At 37.5% G+C, this 11,438-nt stretch overlaps 1 pseudogene; it reads left to right on the plus strand.

Moving 5' to 3' along the window:
• The first annotated feature begins 9,256 nt into the window (after window positions 1–9,256).
• On the plus strand, window positions 9,257–10,231 carry LOC116758018 (annotated as a pseudogene).
• Window positions 10,232–11,438: the final 1,207 nt, after the last annotated feature.

The following is an 11,438-nucleotide window of genomic DNA, read 5'->3' on the forward strand; positions in this document are numbered from 1 at the left end:
GGAGAGATATACCATGTTCTTGGATGGGAAGAATCAACATTGTGAAAATGACTCTACTACCAAAGCAATCTACAGATTCAATGCAATCCCTATCAAACTACCACTGGCATTTTTCACAGAACTAGAACAAAAAAATTCGCAATTTGTATGGAAACACAAAAGACTCCGAATAGCCAAAGCAATCTTGAGAAAGAAAAACGGAGCTGGAGGAATCAGGCTCCCTGACTTCAGACTATATTACAAAGCAACAGTAATCAAGACAGTATGATACTGGCACAAAAACAGAAAGATAGATCAGTGGAACAGGATAGAAAGCCCAGAGATAAACCCACGCACATATGGACACCTTATCTTTGATAAAGGAGGCAGGAATGTACAGTGGAGAAAGGACAGCCTCTTCAATAAATGGTGCTGGGAAAACTGGACAGGTACATGTAAAAGTATGAGATTAGATCACTCCCTAACACCATACACAAAAATAAGCTCAAAATGGATTAAAGACCTAAATGTAAGGCCAGAAACTATCAAACACTTAGAGGAAAACATAGGAAGAACATTCTATGACATAAATCACAGCAAGATCCTTGCTGACCCACCTCCTAGAGTAATGGAAATAAAAACAAAAATAAACAAATCGGACCTAATGAAACTTCAAAGCTTTTGCACAGCAAAGGAAACCATAACCAAGAGCAAAAGACAACCCTCAGAATGGGAGAAAACATTTGCAAATGAAGCAACTGACAACGGATTAATCTCCAAAATTTACAAGCAGCTCATGCAACTCAATAACAAAAAAACAAACAACCCCATCCAAAAATGGGCAGAAGACCTAAATAGACATTTCTCCAAAGAAGATATACAGAATGCCAACAAACACATGAAAGAATGCTCAACATCATTAATCATTAGAGAAATGCAAATCAAAACTACAATGAGATATCATCTCACACCAGTCAGAATGGCCATCATCAAAAAATCTAGAAACAATAAATGCTGGAGAGGGTGTGGAGAAAAGGGGACACTCTTGCACTGCTGGTGGGAATGTGAATTGGTTCAGCCACTGTGGAGAACAGTATGGAGGTTCCTTAAAAAACTACAAATAGAATTACCATATGACCCAGCAATCCCACTACTTGGCATATACCCTGAGAAAACCAAAATTCAAAAAGAGTCATGTACCAAAATGTTCATTGCAGCTCTATTTACAATAGCCAGGACATGGAAACAACCTAAGCGCCCATCATCGGATGAATGGATAAAGAAGATGTGGCACATATACACAATGGAATATTACTCAGCCTTAAAAAGAAATGAAATTGAGCTATTTGTAATGAGATGGATAGACCTAGAGTCTGTCATACAGAGTGAAGTAAGTCAGAAAGAAAAAGACAAATACCGTATGCTAACACATATATATGGAATTTAAGGGAAAAAAAATATCATGAAGAACCTAGGGGTAAGACAGGAATAAAGATGCAGACCTACTGGAGAACGGACTTGAGGATATGGGGAGGGGGAAGGGTGAGTTTTGACAGGGCGAGAGAGAGTCATGGACATATACACACTAACAAACGTAGTAAGGTAGATAGCTGGGGGGAAGCAGCCGCAAGGCACAGGGATATTAGCTCCGTGCTTTGTGACAGCCTGGAAGTGTGGGATCTGGAGAGTGGGAGGGAGGGAGACGCAAGAGGGAAGACATATGGGAACATATGTATATGTATAGCTGATTCACTTTGTTATAAAGCAGAAACTAACACACCATTGTAAAGCAATTATACCCCAATAAAGATGTTTTTAAAAAAAAAAAAAAAAAGTATATATATAGACACTCATCTGAACACCAAACATAAAGATATATATTAAAATCATACAAAAATACACTTTTAAAAAGGATAATAGACTGAGAATTGACTTATCAATAGCAACACAATGGAAGGGAAATTATAGTGAAATAAAATCTTCAATATGTTGAAAAAAATAACAAAATATTTAACTAGATGCTTCTGGTAACTGCAAATCAGCTTGTTGTAAGTCAATACTTCTTCCAGAAACAACTAGAAAGGCTAAACAAATACAAAGTAAAACAAAAATCTGTTTGAAGGTATCAAAGACCTACCGGGCACCAAGGGATTGAGGGACCAAGCACAGGGAATTGATCTTGACATCCACTGTCACTTTTCTCTCTGAGGCATTTGCTGACTTTAGATGATTAAAGACTGAGAAACTGAGCAGAGCTTTGATTGGTCTTATAGGGCTGGGGCAAAATAGAGCTCAGGGACAGAAGGAGTGGGGGGCCTGATAAACACCTCAAACTGTCCGTTTGAACTCCCAAAGGTCTACACTCTAAGAATAGGGGAAAATTATAAATAAATACAAACCCTGAAGCCCAGCTTGGAAACAATTTTAATTTTTAATTAAACTGAAACAATCTGTTCCAACCTTAACTGGTTGACAGAAGCAAAGTAAATGATTTTTCTTCAAAAAAAAAAAACAGATTAGCCATCAGAGAAATGCAAATTAAAGCCGAAATTTGATACTACTACATACCCATCAGAATACCAAAAATTAAAGAGACTGATAATTCCAAATGTTGGCAAGGATGTGAAACTGTCATGTGTTGCTGGTAGGAGTACAGACTGGTGCAAACACTTTGGAAAACTGTTCTGCAGAATCTATTAAATTTCAGAACATGCACATACTTTATTCCCAAACAATTCCACTCCTAGGTATATAGCTAACAGATCAGTATATGTACATAGAAGGATATATGTAGGCATGTCACTTAGTATTATTTGGAATAGCTTCAAGCTAGAACAATACAAATATCCATCAACGTTAGAAAGGATAAGTAGTTTCTAGTATATCCATACAGTGGAACACCATAAACAATGAAAATGACCAAACTATTGTTACACACATGGATGAATCTCACCAACATAATATTATACAAAATAAGGTAGAAACCAAAGAATACATAGTATGTAAAATTATTTATATAAAATTTGAAAGCAGGTGACACTAATCCATGGTTTTACATATTGAGATAGAAGTTACCTCTAGGAAGGAGGGGGAGAGGAAGATCAATAGGGAACTCCAAATGTTTTCTGTCTTAATCTGAGTAGTGGTTACTCTGGAGTGTTCAGTTTGTGGTAATTCATCAAACTGAATACTCATGAATTATTAATCATCTGCATGTATGTCATATTTTAATAAAAATTATTTTAAAAGGTTATACACAGTGAAAATATCTTTCAAAAGTAAGGGCAAAATAAAGACATTTTCAGACAAATATAAAAGCATAGAGCTTGTTAAAGCAGACTCATTAAAGTAAGTTCTAATGATGTAATTTATGCAAAAAGTGATATCAAATAGAATGTCTGTGATACAAGAAGGAATAGTGAACAGATAAATTATTAATTGTACAGATAAAGGTAAATCAATGTTTATCGAGTCAATAATAATATTATTTGGTTTTTAAAAAGATGAAAATAAAACATTAAACAATTGTATATAATTTGGGAGTAGGTTTAAATGGAATTGAAGTGTTTTCTGAATTCTTATACTGTTTGAAAAGCAAGTAGGACATTAATTTTAGTTTTTGAAAAGTTAAGATTCATGTAATAATTTCTAGCCTAGCCTCTTACAGAATAAAAATGGTGTAACACTTCCAAACTAGTAAAGGAAAATAGGAAAAAAGAATCAGTCCAGAGGAAAACTAGTGAGGAAAGGAAATATAACATAGAAAGGACAGAACAAGTAGAAAGCATACAATGAGTTGGTTCCTACAAACCAAAATAATCACTATCACAACAAATATGGATAACTTAAATTCCCCAGTTTAAAAACAAAACAAAAATACAGATTAAATAATATAAAAATCAATCCTAGGTATAAACTCTATGAAAAAATGATTTAAAAGATAAGAAAAAAGGATAAGGATACAGAAAGGTTAAAAGTAAAAGAATAAATATTATATTTTAGTCAAAAAAGAAAACTGCTCAAAAGCTATGTAAATATCAGGTTAAATGGACTTTGAGGCAAGGTATTCATAGAAATGTATATGAGAACTTGATACAAATTATAAGTTCAACTCACCTAGAATTAACTATGTAAATAATTTGGTCACTTAGAACAGTGTAAGATTTTTACACACATATTTATTTCCCTTGTTCTGTGAGTTTTTGTTCTATATGTGTTGAGGATGTAATTTATATGTGCCAAAAAATTTGTAGATTAAGCAGATAATCAGTAAGGTATAAAATATTTGAATAAAATAATAAGCTAATTTAATGAACACAACATAAATACAACATAAGACACTAAACCACAAAACAGCAGGATATACATTTGTTTTGTCTAGTCTACGTAGAACATTTACAAAAACAGACTGCAGACTGGACAATACAACAAGGCATATTTCTAAAAGGGACAATAGATATTTTTCTCTGATATCAATAACATTAAGCTGGAAATATTGATAAAAAGGTGGCTAAATAAACTCTGTATGTTTGGAAATTAAGAAATATACAACCAAATAATTCATACATCTAGAGGAAATCACAATGAAAATTAGAAAGTATTTATAACTCAATAGACACTATATTAAAACATGTGTCATATGATTAAAGAAAGAGAGATAATTTTTACAGACTTAAAGCTTATATTAGAAAAGAAAAATGGCTAATATTTATTGAGTTAAGCATTCATCTTTGGAAATTAGAAAAATAAGAGCAAAATAAACCCCCCAAAATGGATACGTAGAAGGAAGTAATAAAAGTAGATGTGGGAAACCAGTTAAAGATTAGTGAAATGTTCAATTGGAAATAATCTCTTTAGTGACATTGGAGATGGAGAAAAGAACACTAAATCAAGAAATAATATGAGGCAGGAAGGGGGGATGGGATGAACTGGGAAATTGAGATTGACAGATATACACTACTGTATATAAAACAGATAACTAATGAGAACCTTCTATATAGCACAGGGAACTCTGCTCAATGCTCTGTGGTGATCTAAATAGAAGGAAATCTAAAAAAGAGTGGATATATGTATAACTGATTCACTTTGCTGTGCAGTAGAAACTAACACAACATTGTAAAGCAACTATACTCTAATGAAAAAAAAGAAATAGTATGAGGCAGGAAAAAAATCTCTGTGAATCAAGTGACATAGAAGAGTGAGGAGAAGGGAGATTCTAAGGTGTATTCCTCACTCTGGGATTAATTCAAATTCGTTTCCACTGGGAATTGATGAACAACTTGGCCAACTATAGGAAATACATGTTGAATGCAAACATTACAAGTACTGTGCCATTCTACATATTGGGTCTTATTAATTCTCATGACTGCCCTATGAGCTGCACCTGTTAATATTCTCAGTTAAGCTGAGGCTTCAAATCTATTAACCAACTCAAAGCTAGCATATGTGTGTGTGTGTGTGTATATATATATATATATATATATATATATATATACACACATATTTATATATATATTAAAAGTACATATATACATAAAACTGAGATTTCAATTGGGTCTTGCATTTAAGAGTCCATATTTTTTCTAGATTCCATTTCAAACATGTTAATTGGAGTTGTCATAAAAACACCTAAGAAATCTCGGCAAGTGCGTATGATCTGACTATTCCAAAAAATAGTCAAATATAGGATGAAAAGATATTTCAAATGAGCAACTTCATCAGCATGTTACTGAGTTTCATCTGTGATTGTTTTCTCATAATTCACTTTATTTTTCATGATGATATAGGTGTGTTTCCTTTCCCAACAATTACTTTAATGCATGTAAAAAGCAGGGATTTATGAAATGCAATACTTTACAACGTATAAACTCTGGTTTCAATGTGCTCTGCTTGTTGATTTATGAATAACTTGTAGAATCAAATCAAAATCCAGTGTCCTTAAAAGTTCACTCAAAAAAAATAAAGAAAAGTTAGCAGTCTTCCAACATATAGATTAGATTGCTTTACCTGGGGTAGCACAAGGCTCAACAGAGAGCAGTCTCTACCTTTTAACAAAATAATCTTGAAAGAGAAACCTTATCAGAAGAGGAAAACAGTAATTGTTCAAGGGAATTTCCAATAAATAATAATTTTACATAAATACTGGGGTTTTTTTCATGAAACATTTCATGCCTGTCTAATCATACACAATGAAGAAACAAATAGAAATGCATTATTTTGCCATGTTAATTTCTGACAGCAAAATTGCTCAATGAATCCTAAAGAATATGTAACCACACATGGATGCTTCTTCCTCATGAAACTAAAAAATTATTAGAGTAAAATTGAATATGCAAAAGAGTTCAGGAGAAAGAAAAAAAATTTTTAAATCATTTATAGAAAAATAAGTTTTCAGGATATAGAAGGTAATGGTAAAGACATAGAAATTCCACTTTTTACACTCAACTCTCAAATATTCAGGGATTAAAAACAAAGCTAGTTCCAGTTCAAGATGGTGATGCAGGAGGATCCTGAACTTAACTCATCCCAGGGACATACAGAATCTATAGCTACATATGGAACAATTACCTCTGAAAAAATACTAAAACTAGCTGATCAACTCCTACACATCAGTAAACAAGAAAATAACCCACACTGAAGTGGTAGGAGAGGCTAAGACACATTCTTTTTTTTTTTTTTAGTTGAAATCAGTTGGCCAAGATGACAGAGTAGGAAGACCCTGAGCTCACCTCCTCCCATGGGGACAACCAAATTACAAATATTTATAGAGTGACTATTGATGAGAATGACGTGAAGACTAGCAGAAAACATCTACAACTAAAGATATAAAGAAGGAACCACAATGAGTCAGGTAGGATGGGTAGAGACTTGGTATAGTCAAGACCCATCCCCCTGGGTAGGCAACCTACAAATGGGTGAATAATCACAATAGCAGAGGATCTCCCCAAATAGTGAGGAGTCCAAATATCACTTTGGACTACCCAGCCTGGGGGTCCTGTACTAAGAAGAAGAGCACCCAGAACATTTGGTTTTAAGGCCAGTGGGACTTACTTTCAGGAGAGCCCCAGCACTGTAGAAAACCAGGACTCTGCTCTTAAAAGTCACACACAAAATCTCACATGGTCCAATACTGAAGGCAGAAGAAATAATTTGAAAAGTGCCTGGGTCAGACTCACTTGCTGATCTTGGAGAGTATTCTGGAGAGGCACAAGGCAACTAGGACTCATGCTCAGAACATAGATGCAGGCAGCAGCAATTTTAGGGAACGCATTCTACCATGCTGGTAAACACCATTTTGGAGTCCTCCCTCTAGCTTATTAGTGCTGCAGTCCAGCCCTGCCAGTCAGTAGGCACCAGCCAGTAAGGAACAGTCCTTGGAACCCCGAAGCCAAGCAGCTAACTACATGGATACACAGCTCTCCCAACCAGAAGAAAGGTTTCCATAGACCTCCACTGAGCACCCCAGTCTCCTGAAACACAACACCATACAACAGAGGGCCCTGGACCTGGCCCCACCAACCAGCAGGCCAATAACAGCTCCAGGAGCCCCAGGGCCCCAAAGCCAGAAACCCTGGGCCATAGATCTGCCCACCAACATGTGGACACCAGTCCTGGGACTGGTGGTGGTGCTGGGACCACCACAGCCCCAGAGCCAGCCACCCTGTGATTTGACCCCACCCACCAGTGGGCCAAGACTAGCCCAGGATCCAACCTCACACACCAGCTGGCTCACAATCTTGGGCCCCAGAGTGAAAGAACCCAGGACCCGGCTCCACCCACCAGTGAGCACGCAATAGCCCTAGGATCTGGTCTTAGCCAGCAGTAGGTGGGCTCTAGTCCTGGTACCCCCTGGTATGTTCCCTATCCACCAGCAGCAGACCCTAGCTACAACACACCCTGGGGTCTTCAGCCAGCCATGTCAGGCACCAGTTCCACACAGCAGTGGGCCAGCACAAGCCCAGGCACTGGCCTACCCACCAGTAGGCAACACCAGCTCTGGGACCCCTGGCCCTGCAGCCAGCTATCCTGTAACCCACACCAGTGGGCTGGCACTAGGACTGGGACTACCTGGGTCATGCAGCCAGACAACAAGTCTCAGCCCCACCCACCATTGGTTGGAGCCTCCACACTAGGCAGAGCCTGGCAACCAACCAGGCCGGGAGTCAGCTATGCCTGTTAGCATGTCCACAGCAGTCAGCTCTACTGCTCTCTATGCAGCCCACATAGAGGATACTCCTAGAGCATATAGCTCTGGTTAGCAGAGGAGAGTGTGTTTTTGTAGGATCAGGCAATGTAACCAATCTACTAATTTCATAGAAATAAAACCACTGAATTAGGCAAAATAAAACAAAGGAATGTGATCCAGATGAAGGAATAAGATAAAACTCCAGAAGAAGAACTAAGTGAAGTGGAGATAAGCAATCTACCCAATAAAGAGTTCAAGATAAGATTACAAAGATGCTCAAAGAACTGGGGAGAAGAATGGCTGAACACTGTGGGAAGTTTAACAAAGAGTTAGAAACTATAAAGATGAACCAAACAGCACTGAACAGTACAGTAAGTGAAACTAAAAATATACTAGAAGGAATCAAGAGTAGATTAGATAAGAAAGAGGAATAGATGAGTGAACTGGAAGCAGAGCAGTGGAAATCACACAAGCCTAAGAGAAAAAAAAGCTAGCCAAATTGAACAATACATTAAAAAATCATACACTATGATGAAGTGGATTTATCATAGGGATGCAAGAATGGTTCAGTATCTACAAATCAACCAATGATACATCACATTAACACATTGAAAAAATATCAAGTGATCATGATCATCCAAAAAAATGCAGAAAAACCTTTTGACAATATTTAACATACATTTATGATAAAAATTCTCAACAATGTGGGTACAGAGGGAACATAATATTAAAAAGGCCGTGTATGAAAACCCATTGCCAACATTATACTCAATGGTGAAAAGCTGAAACCATTTTGTCTAAGTTCAAGAACAAGACAAGAACACCCACTCTTGCCATGTTTATTCAGGATAGTATTGGAGAGTTCCTGCGGGACTCCGGAGCCGACCGGGAGGCTCTGCGGGACCTCGTCCGACTGAGTAGCCGAGGCACCGCCCGCACCCCGCCGCCGCGTCCAGGCGATTCATGTGCCGCCCAGGAGAGCGAGCTCAGATCATCTTGTGGTGCGGCCACACCTCGGGGCCAGGAGCAGGGAAGCCGAGCACGAGAAAGCCCCGGACCAGAGCTCAGCCTCTTCCTGCCGACCGAATCATCATGACCCACTTCAACAAGGGCCCTTCCTATGGGCTCAAGATTGCTTCCAAGTATGATCATCAAGCAGCAGCAGATCTTCGCAATTGGATAGAAGAGGTGACCGGCATGAGCATTGGCACCAACTTTCAGCTGGGCTTAAAAGATGGCATAATCCTCTGCAAACTCATAAACAAGCTATAGCCGGGCTCAGTGAAAAGGTCAATGAGTCCTCATTAAACTGGCCTCAGTTGGAGAATATTGGCAACTTTATCAAAGCTATTCAGGCTTATGGTATGAAGCCACATGACATATTTGAAGCAAATGATCTTTTTGAGAATGGAAACATGACCCAGGTTCAGACTACGGTGGTGGCCCTAGCAGGTCTGGCTAAAACAAAAGGATTCCATACAACCATTGACATTAGAGTTAATTATGCAGAAAAACAAACAAGACGTTTTGATGAAGGAAAATTAAAAGCTGGCCAAAGTGTAATTGGTTTGCAGATGGGAACCAACAAATGCGCCAGCCAAGCAGGTACGACAGCCTATGGAACTAGGAGGCATCTTTATGATCCCAAAATGCAAACTGACAAACCTTTTGATCAGACCACGATTAGTCTGCAGATGGGCACCAACAAAGGAGCCAGCCAGGCGGGGATGTTAGCACCAGGTACCCAAAGAGACATCTACGATCAGAAGCTAACATTACAACCCGTGGACAACTCGACAATTTCTCTACAGATGGGTACCAACAAAGTCGCTTCCCAGAAAGGAATGAGTGTGTATGGGCTTGGGCAGCAACTATATGATCCCAAATACTGTGCTGCTCCCACAGAACCTGTCATTCACAATGGAAGCCAAGGAACTGGAACAAATGGGTCAGAAATCAGTGATAGTGATTATCAGGCAGAATACCCAGATAAATGTCATGATGAGTACCAAGATGACCAAGTACCCCAGAGATTACCAATATAGAGACCAAGGCATTGATTATTAGATTCACAGAGGAGCTCAGTATTTAGCCCATTGTTTTTATTCAGTGAGAACAAAGCTAGCCTTGAGTAATTTTTACCTTGTCTTCCTAAAACACTATTATGCTTATTGTACCTAAAGGAAATACTGCCTTACATACATTCCTTTTTCCTTTTTCTTCCTCTTCCCTAAATAGTTGCCTTTTAGTGCTGTAATAGTTAAATTCTACAGCATAACCAATAACTCGCATATGAAGTAAAAAGGAATATGGTGAAAGGGGAGTACTCTTGTACAGTCAATTCTTTTATTAAAGATCTATGCATTTTTACAATCCTCTACTTTAATTGGTATTTTCAAACAATAGTAAGCATTTTTTTTTTTTACAGTTTAGTATTGGTTTCTACATGGAAGACTAAACTCATGCTTATAGCTAAATGTGGTCTTTGCCAACTAAATTTAAGATGCAGCATTTTAGAAATTTATATATCAATGTGTTTACAGTATTATTTGCTGATTTTTAAATAAAGTCCTGATCAGTGTGCCTTTGTGATTATATGTGTACTCATTCTTACCTAAGCCGACAAGATCTTTTCCGATTGGTGTTTTGAAAGGAGTGTGTACAAAGCTGGCCTGCAGACATCGATGTCTGGGGGGGGGGGGGTGGTGTTTGCTCTCCCTGTTTGTGCCAATGTATGGATGTAGAGTTGCTCTGTTTTCTTCCACTGTATTTATTGCTGCATTTCTCAGCATAAACTTATACCATTGTATTTTTTATAAATAAATATTTTTTTTGAAAAAAAAAGATAGTATTGGAAATCCTTGCCATAGAAATCATACAACAACAACAACAGCAACAACAACAACAAATCAACTGAATCCAAATAGTAAGGAAGAAATAAAACTGTCACTGTTTCATATGGCATAATATTGGATTGGCCAAAAACTTCGTTCGGGTTTGTGCGTAAACTGTTACAAAAAAAACCTGAGTGAACTTTCTGGCCAGCCCAATACTATATATAGAAAACCCTATAGACTACATCAAAGAACTAATAGAAATAATTAATTCAGTAAAGTTTCAGGACACAAAATTAATATGCAGAAATCTGTTACATATCTATACACTAATAACAATGTACTAGAAAAAGAAATTAAGAAAACAATCCCATTTACAATTGCATCAGAAAGAATAAAATACATAGGAATAAATCTAACCAGGAGATGAATGACCTTTA

The sequence above is a fragment of the Phocoena sinus genome, chromosome 8 (assembly GCF_008692025.1).
Source record: "Phocoena sinus isolate mPhoSin1 chromosome 8, mPhoSin1.pri, whole genome shotgun sequence".
In the NCBI taxonomy this organism is placed as follows: Eukaryota; Metazoa; Chordata; class Mammalia; order Artiodactyla; family Phocoenidae; genus Phocoena; species Phocoena sinus.